This window comes from Platichthys flesus, chromosome 6 (assembly GCF_949316205.1).
Source record: "Platichthys flesus chromosome 6, fPlaFle2.1, whole genome shotgun sequence".
Taxonomy (NCBI): Eukaryota; Metazoa; Chordata; class Actinopteri; order Pleuronectiformes; family Pleuronectidae; genus Platichthys; species Platichthys flesus.
Genome location: NC_084950.1, coordinates 21357113 through 21378546, shown reverse-complemented (window position 1 = coordinate 21378546; position 21434 = coordinate 21357113).

The window sequence follows — 21434 nt, the reverse complement described above, 5'->3', positions numbered from 1 at the left end:
ATGTTTTATCCCTGTTTAAGACTCTGCATAGTCCTGATGTGCTGTGTGTAACATGCTGTAGTAAAATCTCTCCCACTGCTTTGAGCCACCTTTTTAATGATTATTGCATGGATGTATCTAGTGTATCTACTGCCCCTGTCCCTCCTTTCTTTAACAACAAGCACTTAACCCTTACATACTGGTTGGATATACATGGTCTGTATACATTTGACCTGTTCTGACATTTGACAGCAGTAAAAATAACCTAAATGTTGTTTAGGTTATTTGCAGAATTTTACCAAAGTGACCCAAAATACACAACAAGTACAATATTTTTAACTTTCGTACAGGTGCTACAAATTTTGTATACATTGAGGCTGTTCAGAGTCAAATTTGACCCGTATCTAGTGAAATGGATTTTAGATCCATAGGTGTGGTTCAAATCAAGGAATCTTGTGTTTCATGGGAATCTTGAAATTGTTAGACTGTACATGTCACGTCTGTGAATATTTTGTTATGGAGCAGTGGTCATAGAGTTGAAAGGGGACCTTGGACTGTCACAAGAACTGTCTGTGTTCCCACCACATTTGCCCAGGTTACCGTAGAGACAGGCACCTGCTCTTGTTTGAAGGGTCATGTGTGAATCTGGAATCAGTGATCAGTGAGTACAGCAGCATAGGAGTGATCATATATTGTGAACATAAGGAACAGAAGTTCTACAGAGTTCAGAGGGGGCCTTGAAACAGACACGAGATCTGCACCTGAAAGCACAAGCAATGCAACTAAAATGAAAACAAATTCGATTCCATTAATGCTGACCCACTGAGATCAAAAGAGAGGTTGGGAGGTCATAAGATTGTAAAGGTATGTGAGCTGTTATTTCAGTGACTGAGGTTAGAGCAGCAGGATGTACTATGCAAGAGGCCGTTGATCTCATCTTCCAAGATGAGGAAGCAGATAGTGATTTGGTGGAGGGTGTGTCAGAGCAGGAAGACAACATGGAGGAAAACCCTGATTACCGCGTCTCTGATGAAGACATTTATATCAGTTCTATCCGTTTGTCCTCACTTCCACATCAAGGTGCAGGTAGGATGTCAGCGATGTCCTGCGACTGACTCGGTTTTAATGGTTGTAATGGTTATACATGTTATATATTAAATCCCAACAGTTCCAGAATGTTCTTGCCATTCTCACTTTCAACAAGATGTATTCAAATCGTTATGGCTGAAACCTCAAAAATACACTTTTCCTGCTCACTGAAACATTAATTAAGTATTAATCATCAATTTATTAATGTTGGATAGGCTTTTTACACATTCTATATAGATCTGCAGTTCAATACTCTGTACAGAGACTTATTAGGTGTGAATTCTTGGTATGGGTCCGGTGTTTTTACTGAGAACAATGCATTTGAACTAACTTAACCTTTTTAAATGGAAATGGTGTTTGACAATTCAGATTTTTTTAATCCACCACCCAGGTTTACTTGTAAACCATTCAATTTTATTATTTTCATAGGAATAAGCATTGAGCAAGGACAAGTCCTCTAATGGACCTCAAAGCTCATCAAACTCAACAGGCAATAGCACAAACTTAGATGATAGAGTACAGTATGCATTGGGCCTTAATTTGTGTCTGCAGGTGGCAGGTGTAGGAGGGCGTTCAGCTGTGTCCTCAAGCTCTCAGTCAACCCTTCTTTTGTCTTCAATCTCAGGGTTACTTTAAATGCAGATGTGATCACTCACATCTGCATGATTATGACTGAAGTATGATTGGACTGAAATAGTCACATGTAGTTAGAAGACGTTAAAATAAGTGTAATATCTAACAATTACAACATTTACAGCTTGACATAGTTTTTAAGAGAAAAATCATTCCGTGATTCTCTTGTTCTATAGTGTTAACTGTAAAATGTTTTGTTACAGTGCCTTATGAAGGTTGATATGTAGGTATCATGGTTCCATTAACCTGTATTGCGATATGACCTTGTTAAAACTTGCAGTAGTGGTCTAGGTTTCAGAGAAGTCACACCCCTACTTATCTGCAAAGAATAAATGGCCCAAATCGGCGCTTGTTTGATTGAGCTGAGGTTTGCTGCTGTGTTGTTGCGCTTGCAGTGTTTATCATTTAATTTACTAATTCATTTGTTCATTCAGACAGTTAATCAGTCGTCTGTGCGTGATGAGGTTTCCTAAGGGGAACAAATGTTAAAAATTATTCTATACCCAGCCAATTAGTGGTGCTTTGGTCTTCAAAGTGGACCAATCAAAACATGTCTCACTCATCGCGGACTAGAGTGTGGGATAGAAATTTGCAGCTGGAGTCGAAAAGGAAAGGACAGTGAAACAAAGGTGGGCTCCTAATGAGTAGGGGAAAATGGTTATTTCATGGGTTACATAAAATATTGATAAGCTCTGCATCTGGCTGTCAGTGTGGAAACAAGGAAGCTACATTATGTACCGTGCCTCAAAATGAGACAGCATTCCTTCTCTCTTTCACGCTTAGGAGTCCATAGAAGCAATCAAATAAACATGGATGCTTTTACCGTGCATTCTAGGAAAAACCCAATGAGACTTTGAGCAAGATTTCAGTGCATCGGGTCTTTAAGGAGCTGTTTCCCTTTGGTCATGATAAACTCTCCATGAACCTGAAGTGGGAATTAAAAAAAGGGAAGCACTGCATTTAAATAGCAACCTGCAAATAGTTGATACGTTAGATTAAAAAAAAACTCATGCATTATTAATTTAATCATGACAACAATATAATTAAATGCATTTTACAAAATAGTCCCCCTTAATTATTCAGCTGCATTGTTGTTGTGAAGACATGTCATGTACTTTGTTGAAAATGGGGAAGTTGCATGCATAACTAAGCAGCAATATTTTTCATAATAGAACAGTAACTGTATCCAAAAGGGCAGAAGGTTACAAAAACCGTGGAAGAGAGATGTTGACTTTGGGACATCTCCCAAAACATAGCGCCTGCAGCATTTCTGATTACTATTCGCCTCCAAAATCTCACACTTTAATAATTAAAACAAATAATCAAAATTGGTCAGATGTGCTTTTGTAACATTATTACTGTATTGTTCAGTTTAGCCTTCAGTTATACCCAAATCCGGTTCTTACCTCTGGAAATGTTCCTCTGAGCTCATCCTGGAAATTATGCAGGGTGGTTTCTCCAGTGCTGAAATATATAGATACCAAGTGAAACCTCCACTGACAGTCGTGCATCCGCAAAAAAGATGTTTTGTGTCAGGCCATGCAAGACGAGTGTCTCTCTCTCTCTTTGATAGCAGCAGCCATTGAATCTCAGCCATCTCACCAAAGATTTTGTTTAAATGAATTTACAAAAAAGTAAATTACCTAGATCAGAACATTCAATCAGTGGCTTAATTACAGGCAATTTAATGCGTTTAATGCCTCAGCTGGAATTGATTCTATTTATTATGCAGCTGTGAATTAATCAAATCTAAGTGATGAGAAGGAAGAAGCCACATGGGGGGTTAAAATACCCAAAACACGGGGTGTTAAACTGGGGAGATGGTTCTGTGCAGACTCAACAACTTTCAAAGGTAGTTGTCTCACAAGCCTTAGTCTCTCCCTATCTTCGGTACAGTTATTTAGATGTACTGCCTCATTCGGTTAGAGATGAATGGCTTTCATCATGAGAGGCAAATCTACAGTGACATGAACTTGATCCTTATCCAATGTTTGAATGTGTGGTTTGCATTTTGTGCAATACAATTACACAGTTTGGTAAATCTCTGTTCAATCTGACTGCATCGTGTAACTTGTTCTTAGGAAGTCAGCTCCTCGTTTGGGTCTTTAATGCGTGTTGAAATTAAAGGAACTTTTCTACTCACCCAGGGGTAGGCAACCTTTACTAACGAAAGAGCCATTTTGCCCCCTCTTCCCCCAAATTAAATCTGTCTGGAGCCGCAAAACATATTCGATAACGAAGATTATAAAGTTATATATATATATATATAATTATACAATATATTTTATATTTTTATTGCTATTACCAAAAAGGAAAACACCAAACTCTGATGAAGAGGAGAACAAAATACATGTGTAGAATAAATAAATGAAACACAGGACTATGCTTTTTTCACTCAACTCCAGCTTGGTACTTCTCAGCAGATGCTGTGAGCTTGCTCAGAAAATGTCTTTTAACATGACATTTTTTGTTATTTGCCAACTCCTTGCCACACATCAAGCATACAGGTAAACCTGCATTGTTGGCAGAGAAAGCTAATGAATCTGTCCACGCAGAATTAAACTCTTAATTTTCCTCCTAGAATTTTCTTTTGGGGATTTATCCATGGTTAGTTTAATGGGGCCGGGTCGGATACTCTAGATTAGCAACCTGAAGGGAAGAGCACTGTGTCGTAGACGTAATAGGATGTGACGCATATTTTTCTTGATGAAATATTAAAACAAAAAGTGAGAGCAGGTCAGACTGAAGGCGAACACAGAAACTGAAGCTAGGTACAAACCAACAGCAGCTTCTACTCTGATCAAGAAGCTGCGGCGCTGATCTCTGACCAGCTGTGACCAGAGAAACTCTGTGCTTTCACTGTTAAGAAGCAGACGGTCAGTCAGTGATCGGCTGCTTCATGTGAAAGAGCTGATCTCACTGTGTGAGTCTCTGAGCAAGTGAGGCTCACTGGCTCTCTAGCGGGGGGCTCACAGTGTTGTGCAACATGCACAACACTGTACAGGGAGTCACTGCAGAGGGGCTGAAGAGCCCTGTAATAACCAGACCTAATTATGTGTTTCTTACTATTAGCAAACCTTCATTACATTATAGAGAATTTGACATCAAGCCAGTACTGTAACTTCCCTACTACTTTTGACAGTGAAAGCTCTCCAAGCTTTGTGTCATCAATATTGCAACAAAGCCATCTACTGAGCCGTCGCCATCACCGCTGTACTCTAATGAAGTTTGAAAGACCAGAATGTCCACGATAAAGCTCTGGATCCAGGTAAGATCACAGATTCATTGATCTGTCATTCACACAGGGGTGCTAATGATAAAACAGTCATGCCTATTTTGTATCCATCTATAATGCAGCAGCGTCAGCGAGAGTGTTTGCCTGACTCTTGCAAGCTTTCAACTTAGATTGCGGAAGCTTTCACAAAATCGGTAGCCTCCAGCATATGTCTCATTGTTAGTCTTCCTCTATTTTAAGTGTTTTATGACACCTAGCAGTTGGTAGAGATGGAGGGAGGGAGAAACAGCCTGCTGCTAAATAAATGCAGGAGATGGAGAAGCACTGTCGGCTATTGTCCACAGAGAAACAGAATGTTTCGGTGACAAACATGAAGAATTAAAGTGTCACTATATTACCATAATTCTACTTCACTTCTATTTGTATGCACACATTTTGTTTCCCCCTGACTTTTAAAGCGAGATGTAGAAATTCACTGTCTCTTTTATTTAAAGAGACATTACATGTCACTTGTTACAACGTGATAAATATTTCAGGGAGTGTTTGTTTGGTTTCTGATGGTTTACGTTATACTATATACATTCTCTGTTTTACCTCCTTTTGTCTTTTCAAGTCAGACTGGTATGTAGTCAAAACCAGCCAGTGCACACTGTCCCATTATACAAAAACAACCGTATACATGTGCATTTTTATAAACCTAATGAGTCGCTCTTTAATACCTTGTCTGCAGTGCTCTCTCTGAGTTGTCTGCACATTCAAAAACAACATGAGCTGCAACCTGACAAGTGCTGTCGTCATTGCGTTTTACTCCGAGGCCAAACATTATTCAAAAAGATTCAGAATGCACTAAAAAACTTTGGAAAATGTTAAAATAAAAATAACCAGAAATACATATTCAGCAGTTCTTTTGAATAAACAAATCAAAGTGGATTGGTCTCAAATAATGACAGAAGATTCTCAAAATCGAAGATATTCTATTCCTCTGCAAATAGTTTGCTATGTTCCCATTCCACAGCAAGCTAGCATTTATTTAACAGGAAGGCAAGTGAGACATGGGGCATATAACTCTAGATCTTAATATGTTGACTATCAGCATTAGCACAAACACAGACCTACATGCTTGACAGGAGTGAGTGGCATCCCATGTGGAGTAACACAATTTCTTTTATGGCCTTAATGAGTTTTTCTGGGTAAAAGTGTCTTTCTGTGGAGTGTTAAGATGATGTATATAATTACGATATGATTTAGCATCCTTATTGAGTAGGAATTATGGTTTTCAGAACATGTTTGAGAGAAAAGGACACTCTGCAAGTCTAGTCATCTGATAAAAAAACAAACAATCTCTCTGTAACAGTTTGTGAGATCATTCAAGCTCACCAGAGCAACTGCGTAACTCACTTTGGGTTGCACACTGAGATCTGTCCCGCTGAGGTGTCCCTCCCCCGAACACCTGTAGCACAGAGCTCCTCTCAGGGGCGTTATTAAGTTGTGAACAAAAAGAACAGGGTAAATACGGGCCAGCATCACAAGGCGTCAACAGAAAAAGTCCTCAGCAGGGGATTTATGAGACAGTTGCCTACATCTGGGTGGACAGACAGCATTCAGAACCCGCAGTGACTCTGCTTCAAGTCTGAGACCGAGGGCTTGTCTCTGTTGTCTGCAGAGACTCAGGCAGCTATCATGGCCGTGCTGTGGGTGCCAGATGGCGCAGTCTCATGGAATACGTGGATGAGTGAGTAATGTAGGGACCTGGAGGTGTGACATGATTGAATAAAACAGACTATGAGAGAGGAAGCTATGTTATACTGCTACATTGTGAAAGCAAAATGAAGCTGAGTCAATACCACCTGCTACTTTTATATTACGAATATATATAACAATGACAGATAACATCTAGAATACAGTATACCTTTAATTATACTTCATCTTTATACATCTTTATACCATCAAACTATATGCATGTACATGTTAGTCTATGGGACCACTTCAGGGGTACACTCACAAACCTTTCAGAGGGCACAAAAGCCACAACAGAATTAAACTAAATTAAAGGAATTATATATACTGTTTCAGTATAAAGCAAAAATAAAAATAAGTTACATACCGATGTACTTGTGATTCTTCAGGGCTCACAGCACGATATAACTTCAGCAGTAGACTGAGGCTAAGTATTTGTCCTTTATATTAATGATAACACAAGTTTTCACATCAACATGATGGACGTTTAAACAGAATTTATCGTTCTCTGTGGTGAATTCCTCCCACTATTATTAAATTTTTCAGTTTGACTTTGGTGGGGTTTCAACAATGTAAGTGGAGGCACTCAGCCCTGATAAATCAGTCGGTCTTGTCAACGGCAAGACTGTTAGCGGTTGTCAGCGACACAAACTGCTTTTTTATGTCGGCAGGGCTTTTGGGTTTTTAGAACTAAAAGAGGATAAAGAAATTATCTAAGAGAGTTTGGGAATCAAAGGTATTAGATAAATTGGTTGTGGAGCTTAATCAATCAGGTTTTTCTGCAACTTGGGACCAGATTAAAAAAGAAGTCGGCTATCAGATATCAGCCCTACCCCAAAGAGTTCCTTGGTGAGTGGTTTACAGAGTTTACGAGTCGAAAAATCAGGCCATGTTTTCTGAATCAGCAGATACTGTGAGTTAAACAGTGGATGTGAGTCAGTTAACGCTTGACTCAACGGGTGTGACAATTCTGATTTAACTTGAGATTGCTGATGAAAAAAAGTATTTTCAGATTTGATTTGTGACTTTCACAAAACTCGGACTCAGATATGAAAAGCTAAAACACCGGGCAGCATCTGGTGTTCAGTCATTTCATAATAAAATAACTTTATACTGATATTATGTTATGCAGTCTCTGGCAGCTCCCAGTCAGGTGTTCATTCTACTTTACAGTTTATTATTGCTGCAGATGATAACAGCTGTCAGGTTTTGGATATTAGCAGAAGAAAAAAAGTCCAGGCGTCTGTTGAAACTGAAACTTTGAACTATAAATCTAAAGGTTTGCACCAAAAAGCAAGATGAGAAACTTGCTAAACAGTGATCTGGCAGAGATGTAACATTAGAAAAAACACTCAAGTGGCCTTGTAGTGGTTTAAAAACAAAATATGTTGACTGCTGTTAGCTAAGCTAGTGTCTGGTGATCTTTAAATGCTGAGAGCAGCAGTCTGTCACCTATCAGATCAGTTTGAACCCCTAAGAGGTATTTCACATTAATAATGTAACTTTTGTTTTATTGAGTGAAAAGTCTCCTGTTGATTCAATGTCCACTACTTTTTCCCCCTGGAACTTCATGTCATGTTCTTTACTCACAGATGGAAAATATTTTACAAATGGGTAACTAACTAACTAACTTTCTTTCAACTACAGCTTGAAAAGATAAACTAAAATAGCTTTTATATCAACCAGTTATAATTGTTATATAATTAAAATTGTTTTATTAAGCTATAATTTCAGGAAAATTTTTTCTTATATAAATTTTTTTACTTTCTGACTTTCTGACACACTTAAGTGTGCAGGCAATGTCGGTAGTGAGTGAGCTAGGTTACCACTCTCAGTAATTGAAACGCAGTACTCTGGTGCATTGTTTATGGACACTGTCATCATCACCATTATAGGTATTGCCTTAACTACTCATACCTATAATTGTGTTGTAATGTGTATACAGCAGAGACCATCAATGATGGCCTCCACTCTATTTCCTCTCAGCGCATGTTTCACGCTCAAGACCATTGATGACATCAAGTCTCAGCTCTGCACTATCCAGCAAAGCCTTGCTTCAACCCACCTCACCAAGCTGACTGACACCATCAGAAAGCTGCATACTGATCTTGCGGCGGCTGAGAAAAAATGGCAACCTGCTAATTTTAAGGGATATAGATACTCATATATTCCTTGACTTCCATAGCAATGATGCTGCCGAAACTTGTTTTTAATATAACAAATGTTTGGCTGTACCGAAGACACAAATTATTTTCCACCTTTCAAAAATGACTCCTACAGCAACTCCAGCAGACACTCATCTCTCAGCTGATATTTATCTCGTCCTTAATTGAAAATGTGGCAGGCATCAGTGGCCAGCTCACTGAACCAGTCAAAGACAGCTAATACCCCCCCCCCCTGCCCCTTTAAGAGCACATCAACCCCCATAGTCAGGCCTCTCACTGTCAACAGCACACCTGAAAAACCAACATGAGGCGTTCCTGCTCTGCACTCATTCCCTTCCTCGCCTCCTCCAGTCAATAGCTCATCACATCCCTCACTCAGCCCTATAGCTTAGTGCTGGGCTCTGAAAAACACAACACTACTACATGGACCTGTCTCCCCAGGTCAATGGCTCTTCACTTCTCTCATTTAGCCCTCTCGTTGGGCCTCATTTACTAACATGTGCACAGAGATGTTCTTACTCTCGGCCGAAAATAACGTTTCTGGATCAGGACAGACGCTCAGCTGTGTCTCTGTCGAAGTCTGTTTCCTCCTCACTCCTCTGACCTGCACTCACTTTACACTTTAACAATGAACACTGATCACTAATTATTAGTAAACGTACAGGACTGATGTTTACTTTGTGTTTGTTTGATTCTCTTGAGTTTATAAGACACGTGTTTAAACCTGCTACACAACACGAGACGTAACGCGACACAAACAGTCAGGACATCAGGGTTAAAGTGAAGGGAAAGATCAGGAGTCATGATCCGACATCATTGATTAATAACTAATACATGTGATTATCAGTTTGTGTGAAGAGGGACAGAGACTAACAGGCACACACACTCCTGCAGACAGAAGAGTTCCTCCGGCAGATTGTGACTTAGCGCTGTGTTTTAACTTCATTGTTGCAGAAGAAGCTATGCCCTATTTATCCATAATGGTCTGAGGTGGTTAACATTTTTTTCGCAGTGTACAAACAAATTTAGGTACGAACATATTGATAAATCCCAGATTTGTGCGTCAAACGTTTGGATGCACGGTATAAAGCACAGATTTGTGCGTATGCACAGTTAAATGAGGCCAATTGAGTTCAAGGCATCAAAAGTCCTAACAGGTAGCTGTCCTGCAATACGTGCAAGCTGGATCCCATTGCCATCAGGAGTCCTGTCTAAATGCTTCACTGTCTTCAGGGACATTTTTGACGGCATTCAAACAGGCTTGGGCAGCACCTCTGTTCAATTATAATTCAAGAACTTTTGACCATTCCCATTTCTTTTATTTTAATCTAAACAAAATGGAATTCCTCCTACGGAACATTGTCTGGTATTCGCAGCCCTGTGCACAATGACGCCACAGTCCATTGTTGTTGTTTGTGGCTCCTTGATAGTGGAATGACCCATCAAATGCTATCAGACCAGTCCTATTCCTCCCTATCTACCTCGTGTAGACCGCCTCCTCTCCTAAAACTTTTAACACCCAAACATGCCTAACTAGCATTTTGGTCCACTGATGGTGCACTTCATTACCTAATGTTCTATATTTTATATTATTGAACACATTTATAGTGTGGTCCCTCAGTTGTAAGTTAATTCAAATAATGACATGTGCCAGATGAGTAAATGCATATGTGGCTCTATCCACCAGAATCTGTGCTGCAAATGATTTGCTTCTTTATTCATTGTTTAGACCACTACAAAAATGATAGTCATGTTCAGTGGGAAGGGAAGTGGCATTAAATTGACTCTACAAGTCCTTTGATAAGCACAATAATCAAAGACAAAACAATGTGCACTACTCCAGATGATATCTGCAGCCCAGAGCTAAACAATTCTCTTCTGCTGCAGAGTTTGACTTTGATAGAAAAACCTTTTCAAGTGATGAGATGCTACAATGGAACACAGAGGTCACTGGAGACTGTAGTTAAAAGTGAGTGAACCACATCATGACTTTGGTGTTCTACTTTTATAAAACCACCCAGGACACTGCCGGCCCTGTGCCAGAGGGGGGCATGGAGAGGTGGTGGTGTTTGGGGATGGGGGGGAGGGTAGTTTGAAGCATTGATGGAAAGAGCAGCAAAGACAAAAATCAATATTTGCTGGGTGGATGAAAATTCCCTCAGCTTCCCAGCCGCTTGTCTGGAGGAGTTTGGCTGCTTTTCTTCCCTGCTGTTTTCTACTGTGGGCACCCTTTATCTCTTGCCAGAATCCCTCATTCTCTGTGCTTACTCTAGAACCTTTTATAATACATATAGAAAACTGAAAAATCTTTGAGAGGTGAATCGCATGCGATTGGAAATTTGGCATCCACCACATGGTCGCGCACCTATTTCACACCCTGAGCCGCGCCAAGTGACCTTTTCTATTGCACCTCATTAGTACCATTATGCATGTGGGTTTCAGTATGTGTGTGCCAGTAGGTTATTGATGCATCGGTGTCCCACTCACTGCTGCTGTTACCTGGAGCTGATGAATGACGGCTGACTTCACCTCCCCCTCCCAGGATCCCTTTGCTGCCTCTGGCTAGTTTCTCTGCTGTGTATCGATGCTAGCGACCTCGAGACCAGTGTCACTTGCGCCCTTTTAACCCTGCCTTCCATTTAGCCTTGGTAGAGAGTCTGTGGAGAGCTTGCTGACTTGTGCTCATGCCACATGAAATATTACCTTCCTGTGTCTTAGGAAGTGAGTTTATTAATTGCTCTATGAATGGGGAAAAAGCAATTCTCAATCCCTTGATATACTCAATACTGTGTCCGGTGTAATCTGTGTGTCATGCAGACCCAGCGAGACAACACATGCACCACATCAGTCATGGTCCTCTACTTCATTGGCAATCAGTGGAGATGTCACTGTGAGCATGTGTCAACTGGTGGCAGTGATGGAGGGCATATGTATGGGGCTGGTGGGGGTGCATTCTACGTTTTGGCTGAATAAATCTTCAATGGCAGCTCCCAGCAGCCTCTGCTAAAACACTGAATCTCAACAAGCCAGCGAACGCATCTGTGTAGGGCCCTTCTTATTGGATGAGTCGATAGCCCCGGGGGAGCAAAAGTTCCCCACATCTTAATTTCACATTGACAAGAACTCTGCTGTGAGGATAATTGTGGATTGGTTGCTGTGAAATAGAGAGGGGAGCAGAGGAGGGTGGAAGGAGAGGCAAAGATGGAGCACTGGTGTATTAAATATGATTAAACAATCAGATGTACCACAGATGTACCACTGTAAAGCAACATTTACTTCTGGATGTTATTTCCATTTTGTAATGAATGTTTAGTCACAAAATATCTGCTCCTCAAAAGAGCTGCTCAGCATATTTTGATTGCGTTACATTCTGCCAGAGCATGTCAGTGCACTTCCAATCTACATTATGCTATTAGCAGTTCTCATTATGTTAGACTCTTCCACACAATCCTCACTATGTAAGTATTAATTGACTACATTTAGTCACATTCAGCCTCAATGAACGAGCATCCCTGTTACGGTGGAAGTCAGGTTCGGACCCGGAAGCAGACACAGACGGGGAAATAGTTGAATGAAGAACAAAGTTTATTAATGTGAACGCAGGAGCAGGTTGGAGCGGCCGGGTGCTGGCTGGCTGGACGATCCGGGATGAAACCAAGAAGTGTTGTTGAGCGGAGAGTCACCAGGAGAGAAACACAGGTTAGATGATATCCAGAGGCAGTAAAGGTAAGAGCTTCTGCAGCACACACGATACCGTTGAGTAGTGAATAATCCGGCACTGAAGTGGTGGAAAGACCAGGCCTTTATGGGGTGGATGATGAGTAGAGATTGATTGCAGGTGTGTCTCGTCTGTAGCACCCAGAGCCAGCCACGCCACCTGCCACAACCAACCTGCACAGGGAGAAGAAGGGAAAGAGAAGACAACAAAACAACAACAGTACACACAATCCTCACAATCCCAATTGCAATAGAATTAACGTGCCGTTTTTCCAGTGTCTGAACTGGTAACTGTCTCCTTTCAAAATAAACTTCTAACTGATATTACTCCAGATGGACAAAATGATGAGCTCTTAAGGAATAAAAATAGTTCAGTTGTTGTAAATCCAGATAATGTAGCTGTCACTGTGGCCACGAGCGGTAATTATATGCAAATGGAAATTTCCATTTGCCTTCTGTCTAGCGGATTGTTTCAAAGATGCCATCATGTGATAACCTGTTTGACGATGATCTGGAAATAACGCTGATTTGAATCGCACATACGGACACTACTTTAAAGCACCTCCCCAGACTGGCACTGTAGTGTCAGATAGTCAACAGTATATTAGACACCTTGTTCTCTAACATTAACTAACACTGAGTGTTGGCCACACCAGACTAAGTTGTGGAAACAGTACAGAAGCCCTCAGTGTATGGAATTGAACTTAGTCACATTTCCCTGACTCCAAATTGCTTAGTTATTCATAGTTGGTCAAACAGAGTTTGTCTTGAAAAAAAGGGCCGTTGGAGCCCGGCTAGCATTAGCTCGCTGCTGCTACCCGTCAGATATTTAAGTGGCCGCATAAACAAGGGACCCCCGGGACACCTCTAGACGTTGACTCAACAGTGTGGAAGGATGCTGCTGCTGCGCCAGCTCAGGCTCCCACTGCTCCCACTACTCCCGCTGCGCTGGGGAGCTGGGGCTCTTGCAGCCAGGCTCACCGGGGCACTCAAAACAGGTCAATCTGAGGAGGGGTATTTTAGACAGGGTAAAAAGGTGCTGTTTTAAATGATCCTTGTGGTATTTTGACCAAAATATGTTACAGACATTTCATTAAGACCCCAAGGAACCATATCAACTGTGTGTGTAAAATGGGCATAATATGTCCCCTTTAAAGAAAAAAAAAAAAGACTATTACAAGTTGAGTTAGAATTGTGTGATATCATCCTCCTCCCGACTTGTCACTGGATGTCTGGCACTGAGCAGGTGCAAACCCTTGCAGCAGTGAATCAGCCTCTCGTCTTGTTGGTGAGACAGCACCTGATTTAGAACGCTCACTCTGACCCATCGGACCAGTCTTCCTACTTCGCTCCCGTTCGGTGTCTGTGCCACACACCAGATGGCTCCGCCTGCCTGAAAAGCATTTTCCCTTTCAGTCTGAATGTGACAGATTCCTTTGCCAAGCGCTCGTATCCTTAGCACCAGTATGTAGGTGGAATGGTGGCTCAACGTTTAGCACTGTCATTTCACAGCTAGGAGGTTCACCTCTTGTTTGTGTGTGGATCGCGTAATATATGTGTCATGTTTGTGAAGGTTGTTTTCCCACCAATAACAAGTCAGATGGATATGAGGCAGCGAAACTGGCTTCAATGTGTATGTGTGGTTTTGGCTTGTCACGAGCTGTTGCCCTGTCATATATAGTATAAAGGCACAGGGGAAAGTTTGATTTGGTACTTTGGTATGAATTCTTACTGAAACTGAACAGAGCCTCCAAAAGCAACCCACAGATCCACTGGTCAGCAATGCCTCTTTAGTCACATAAAAAAAAAAGCCAAACTATTTCTGCTTTAGTTCAGCAATAGTCAGCTCAAACAGAAACAACAAACTTCTTCTTTTTCTTTCGGTTATTTACACTTTTACCTGCACAGAATATCATTCTACAGGAAAAAGCAATGCATGCCTGCCCAGTGTTTGTGCAATTCAATGATAAATAGTCAAACATTAACTAGAACTTTGGAGAAATAGCGAATAATCTCAAATCTGTAGGTGTGTTTCTTTGTTTTCTTTTTTTTTTCCAACAGATGGAACATTTAAGTTTGTAATCTTCAATCTACTCAAATGACTCACGTGGGCCTGTATTCAATGGGTTTTCAATACAGCTGTATTGAGCACCTGCGTAATGATAAAATGTGTAATGACTAAATCAATGATACACCAGAGAAGTTCAACTTGTATTGGCAGAATGTAAAGTTAACTAGTTTAATCAATGAGAGATAATAAGGCAGGAATGTTTTGCTGTGTATGAGACATTTATTAAAAGCTCAGACTGAAAAAAATTACTATTAAGATGCAGATTAAGATGCATTTATTAGTCCCAAACACATGCACAGACATGCAAAGGCACACTCATGCAGGTAGGGATATTTAACCTCTGCTTTTGACCCATCTGGTGCAGGACACACAGAGCAGTGAGCGACCATGTACGGCGCTCGGGGAGCAGATGTTGGGGGAGTAAGGTGCCTTGCTCAGAGGCACTAGACAGGGTAGGGAGAATCCTCTTGGATTTTTGGACAATCCAGGTTTGTCTTTTGTTGTCTCTCCGTGGAGACGAACCAGAGACGAACCAGAGACCTTCTCTGCCCATAGTCCAAGTTTCTGCCACTAGACCACCGCCTCTCCATCACTAAACCTTGGCTAGTGATTTTTAGACCGTGCTGTTAGATTATCAGTTGATTCTTACAATGTTAAAACGGCTGAACAGATGTGCACACACACACACACATAGCGTAAGGTAACACAACAGGACAGCTATTCATATCCTATTACTGTGTTGAATGTCAGGACATCTAACGGTGTCAGACCTTTACTTGCACAGGACATGACACTGGCTTGAAAAAGACACATAATTATCTGACCTTTTCTCTTGGAAAGACCAAAGGCGGAGACAGTAACACTGTAGTAGCAACGTGACGTACAAGACATGACCTGTGTCAGAGCTGTGTTCAAGTCTCAGGCTTTGAAATGCACATGCAGCCAATCTGAACAGAAATGATTATTTTTGGAAAACGGGAGGAAATATTTTCAATATCTTCATTTGGATTTCATCATCTTGAGGGCAGTTGGTTCAAGTATTCATGTACATCCTATATTGAATCAAATGTGATCCTACATAATCATCTGTAGCAGGTTAATTGCAGTACAGAATAATAACTATTTTTTGGTTTTTGAGATTGGCAGATTGAGAGTTAATAGGTGGAAGGAGATACTGTACAGATCAGAAAGTGGTCCAGCTCACCAAGCATAAAACCCAGAAACTCCTGTTTCTATTGTTACTGCAGTTGAGTGGTGCATTCATGAAGAAGTAAGCCACAGAAGAGATTATCTACATTTCTATTTGTTTATCATTCTAATTGCGAAATGAATATTCCATAGAAATCCTTTCCTGTGGGGTAAGACTGTATTTATCCTGAGGCCTAACCCCAATGAGAATGTGCCTGAACTCGGCGCTGAATTTGTATGCTTCGACCAGCACGGGCAATCATTCTCCTGCTGAGCTCAGCTGAGGGAGCTGGTGATCATCTGGCTCCTGGTGATAGGGTCCAGGATCTTTGAGATGTTGTTTGTCCAAAAGAAATGACCCGGTTCCTCTTCAGAAGAATGGAATATAGAATGTCAAGAATGTTTTCCTATCAGCTTTCTCCACTCTCCAGCACCCAGGAGTAGATGGGGAAAATTGAAGAGCCAACGTTTCCTTCTTCCTTTCTTTTTTTTTTTTTTTTAACCCAGCCTTTATTAAGAATTACCTTCTGGACCCGATAAAGCAAAAGGCTGAAGGATGTCCGAAAGCTATGCAAACAAGCATGGATGAAGTGAAGGCTGTAGAAACTGCCAGATGGACAAAAAACTGCCATAATGCTTTACTGTGCTTCATACTGCTGTCTATCCCAGTTTGCAATTCCCAAGAGGGATTGAGAGGAAGCATGAAAATGATACTGCCGGTCTCCCTTGAGTTCAGCAGAGGTCGTGCGTGTGGTCCAGAATCTTTAGTGGGACTAAAGAAGAGCTGGATTGTGTGAGGTCGAAAGATGGAGGGTATGAAAAAGTGTAAATGTTGGCTATGCTGAAACTCAAGCTTGTGTGTGCAAGTGTGTCATCAAAAAACGGGCAATGTAAGAGTTTTTAAATTTTGTAAGACCAAACAATTTATAGAAAGAGACCTGGAGACAGACCAGCTGGCGCCAGGGAACACACGTGAGAAAAAATATGAATATGAAGAGATTTTTTTAAATATTTTTTTTATGCTGGTTTATTCAATATGCTTTTTTTTTTTTTTTTTAAACCTTGGCAAATCTCGCAGGGATGGAGGACAGCCCTGCTCTTTTCTCCAGCTACTATATACAAAATTACTTTTTAATTGTTTAATAATTTAAGTAAAAATAAAATGTTTTTTTAACATCCATGTAATACTCAGTATGGCCAAAAGATTCATGCATTCATTACACATTCAGTACATTCATGCCTTCATCTGATTATGTGAGTCTTTTACGTGAACAAAATTCATAGTTTAGGTTTTTGTAATAAAGTTTTGCAGTTGTACAAATAATATTGTCATGTGTATTAAATATCCATATTCATGACCATGTCCAACATATATTGTAAATGGTTAACAGGCTTTTGTCTGAGTGCAACCTGGTGATTTGCCGGTCAACTTGGATGTTAATCAAGGTTAAAATGTATGAATGACACCTATATTGGAAGATATTTCTGGAGCTGAAAAACATTATTTTAAGTTCACAAATTGACACATATCTACGTGCATGATAGTATTTTCATTTTTATATAGTGGTTGAGGAACCAACAACCTTTTATTTAAGACATACAGATAAATAGACAAGAATGTACACTTTCATATGAATAAAGATTCTGCAGATGATGCAACTGGAAACACATTGACATTTTAATCAAGTCTCCCATTTAGATATTTCATTAATAGGGATGCTTCTGCTGAGTGAGTTAATGTACTTTATCACATCACACCACACTTGAATATAAACTTAGGGCTGTGCAATTGGAGTCCAGACAGACTTCATTGATACATATCGATCTAAGTACTTCTCCTCAACCGTGTAAATTAGAGCCATGTCTTTGCAGATGTTCAGTTGCAATAGGAGCCAGAATGTGCTTCCATCTTTGTAATTCTTTGTCATATGGTGCGCCACGGGCGAAGCCTCTTGCAGCGTCTGAGTCTGGAATTTGTTTTCAGCTCTCGACTGTGCTTTGTGGCTCTGTACACTCTCTCTGCAGTGTTTGTTGTGGATGGTTGAAGAATAAGTGGTGGTTTGTTTCTTTTGTGCGAACTGATCTGTGGTACAATTTGCAAACTACAGTTTTCCGGTCCATATCAGACTTGTGTTACCCAGACCATGGACATGTTTGGATGTATAGCTCCTTTTCGAGGTACAAGCTGCCTTTTTATCTTGGCTGGTTGCACTCCCTCTCCTCTTCAGAAATACCTGGTTCTGTGTCGTGTTCACCCTCTATCATGTTTGTTTGTGTTGCCTGTATTAAAATTTCCTGCCTGAACACCAATGTCCATCCAAATGATGAAAAAAGATGCCATAGAGTAAGTGATTTGTGGAATTAGCTAAATAAACAGCATGAAAAGACAAAGGTGATATTTTGCTATCGCCTCGAGATATACAGTATATCGTTTTATTGCATAACCCTGCATGTACACAAACGATAATAATGGGAAATTATTTGTGAATATCATTTCACAAGCTCAAAACATGTATGACCCTTGTCTGACTCCTTACAAAAAAAAAACACCCACTCTGCAATGTTTTGTTTTTCCGGGGCTGTTGTGATGTAATACAATGCTCGCAGCTTTGTGGAACAGTTTGAAAAATACTCTCTCCTGTTTTAACATGAGAATGCCTGTATGCACAAAAACTAAAACAGGGAAACATGAAACAGTTTTATAGAGTTTGATGTGGAAGAACTTGACCTGGCGACACAGAGCTCTGACCTCAATCCCAGCCAGCACCTTTGGGATTGATTGGAATACCCACTGCAAGCCAGGCCTCGTCATCCAACATCTGGGGCCCACCTCGGTCATGGCCGTGTGGCTGAATGAGAACAAATCCCTGAAGACAGGTTCCAAAGTCTTGTGCAAAGTCTTCCCAGAGCAGTCGAGGCGGTTACAGCCCTGCAGTATTGTCCATGGTTTGGGATTCAAGAGCTCATCTATCACAGATGTGTGTTGTTTCGGTGTCCACATTTTGTTTTCATGAATTCTTACCTCTATCCAAGCCAAGTAAAGATTTTGTTCACTAATATATCTCATACTTTCACTAATGGTACAAATAACAAAAGCTACAAAGCCAGTGAAGTTGAAATGTAGACGTTGTTGTAACAGTGTTTCAACATCAGGGTGCGACTACGAACTTGCACGCCGCCTTTGGCAGAACGTAACTTTGCATGAAAAACCCTGTTTGCTAATGACGTTCTGCATGCACCTTGCCATATATTTTCCATAAGGGCTAATGCCACCCATTACAATGAGCAGAGGGAGACAGGTGGCCAGCGACCTGTGAGAGCAGGTCCCTCCGGATGGTGGCTTATGAAGGTGAAAACATGGATGGGCATTGTATTAATCCAATTCCATAGCAGTAATGTGGAAAATCCAGCAGCTGTCTGAGCTTTATATAGAAGAGCCTTGGGCATGAGAGACCTGCAGTGATTCAAATGGCACAAAGGCTCTGGGCTCAGAAATAAAGCACTCCTTTTCCTGGAATATAGATCTCCACGGCTCCCTTTTGCCTTTTTCTTCCCCTCTCACCATGTCTCTGCTTAAATTTGCCCTCATCACAATTTCCTCATTTGCTGTCTCTTACACTCTGATGGTGTTTCTGCTTATTTCTCTGCCTGCAGTTCCTGTCTTTCATCTTCCTTTACAACCCAATTGGCGAGGCAGTTATAGTCCAAATCCATCCCTTTCTCCTCCCTTCTCCTCATTCGCTCACACTCTCGCCTTGTTTTCAGCACATGTCTTTGGTCTCAACAGGAATTCTCTCAAATCTCTCGGGATGCTGCAGAACTCTCAGCAGGGAGTGAAGGCACAGCTAAAAACAATACTAATAAATATATATTTTTTCTATTACGTATCTGCAGCTCACGTCAAGGTTGATCCGTACCAGGAACATTTCTAGCTGAGCCAATGCAAACACATAAGCAAGGCTCTACACGCACGCTCGCACACACGCAGCTGTTCAGTGATGGACTGCAGTGACCAGCACCACAAGATATTTCACTCATAAAGGCTAATGAGCCTCATTCTCACGCCAAAATAGCAAATGACCATAATAATCACCATAATTACAGTACTTTGCATCACAACACCACATATCGCCCGTTCATAATGAAGCTAAGAGCTGGATATTGATGCCGGGGGAGGAGTGGAAGAGGACACCTTTTTCTGGAATGCCATCTTGTGGCTGTGTACAAAATATCTGTCACGCATCTTTTTTTGGGGGGGATGGAAAACAGCCAAACCTCTCCATAGAACACCAGGTCAATCAAGTTGATTCATATAATTTGTAGGTGTCGGTCTCTAACTCCACTTTCTTAATTGTGAATCATTGTGGAGATGAAAAAAATCCTCTCATTAAGAGAGTGTGGAGGTGGAAATCACACGCGCTACATTGATTGCCTTTTGTACACTTAATGGAGCAATGCTTTGAACTCACAGAAATCTTCATTAGGCTTTGTCAAGTAGGGATCATATACCGTATATACACAGTCACATTTATCACTGAGATGGTTGTGATGTATTATTAAAAATAAATCTGATCCTATAGACTTAAATTGCCCACAAACAAGAATAAGTTAACATTCACAATCTTCATTATGTGTTTTAAAAACGTCTACAGGGCCAGGGCTACACTCTGTGCAAAGCATTTTGTCTAAGTTCTCTGCCCGCCTCCGCAAAATCCAGATCTGCTCCGATTGGTGTGTTGGATCACTCCTTTATTGTGTAAAGCTCGATACCCAGAGGCTTCCTGATCAGCTGTAAAATCCAGTACAGCCAAGGTACCAGTAAAGAGTTGGTTCTGTTTGATAACTTTCAGACAAACTAGGCAGTAGGATGGCAAGTTGCATGTTAACTTGTGACGCAGATGCTTTTATCTTCAGGAGCAGTGTTGTCTGTGTGTTCCATCTGGTGTAGACTTTAGCCTTTGTAAATTTATATCACTTTTACATGGACAAAAAGCTGTGACACACTACAAAAAAGGGGGAAAACCAGAAGAGCATGATACCGGCACTTTCAGTTTTATTTTGTCTTGACTTGAAACTCACAATATTGAGTGTCTTGGTAAGTGACATCACATTCATCTTTATGCACCATTTGTACAACAGGCTATGTCCTGCATCCCTAACCCATGAACGTATGACAACATTAGGAGGCATCCTCCAACAAGGATGCTATTCATTTCAAATTAATAATGCTCACCCAGTTTATACATTTCAAGTAATGTTTGACTCTACAGCCCTTTTATAAAGCACTGCTCAAATCTCTTAGAATGATGTAATGCAAATAAAACACATTTGTTGTAGGATCGGGGGGGAATTTAAAATCCTAATGATTCCAGATGTTTGCGTTTCTAAATGTCCTGTCAGTGCTATTGAAAATGTATCTTGTAATCTATTGTGATCTGTGGGGAAAAGGCCTTTTGGGCTGCATGGTATTATCGTTGCAGCACTGTGGTTAACAGCAGATGTAAATTAGCATCACGGCTGGTCCTGGTGTTCAAAGGTTTCTCAATGGAGTCGTGAATCAATCTGTGCAACTACTATCGAGCTGTTTATGTCAGTGGCTGATTCAGGGTGTTTGGCTGGA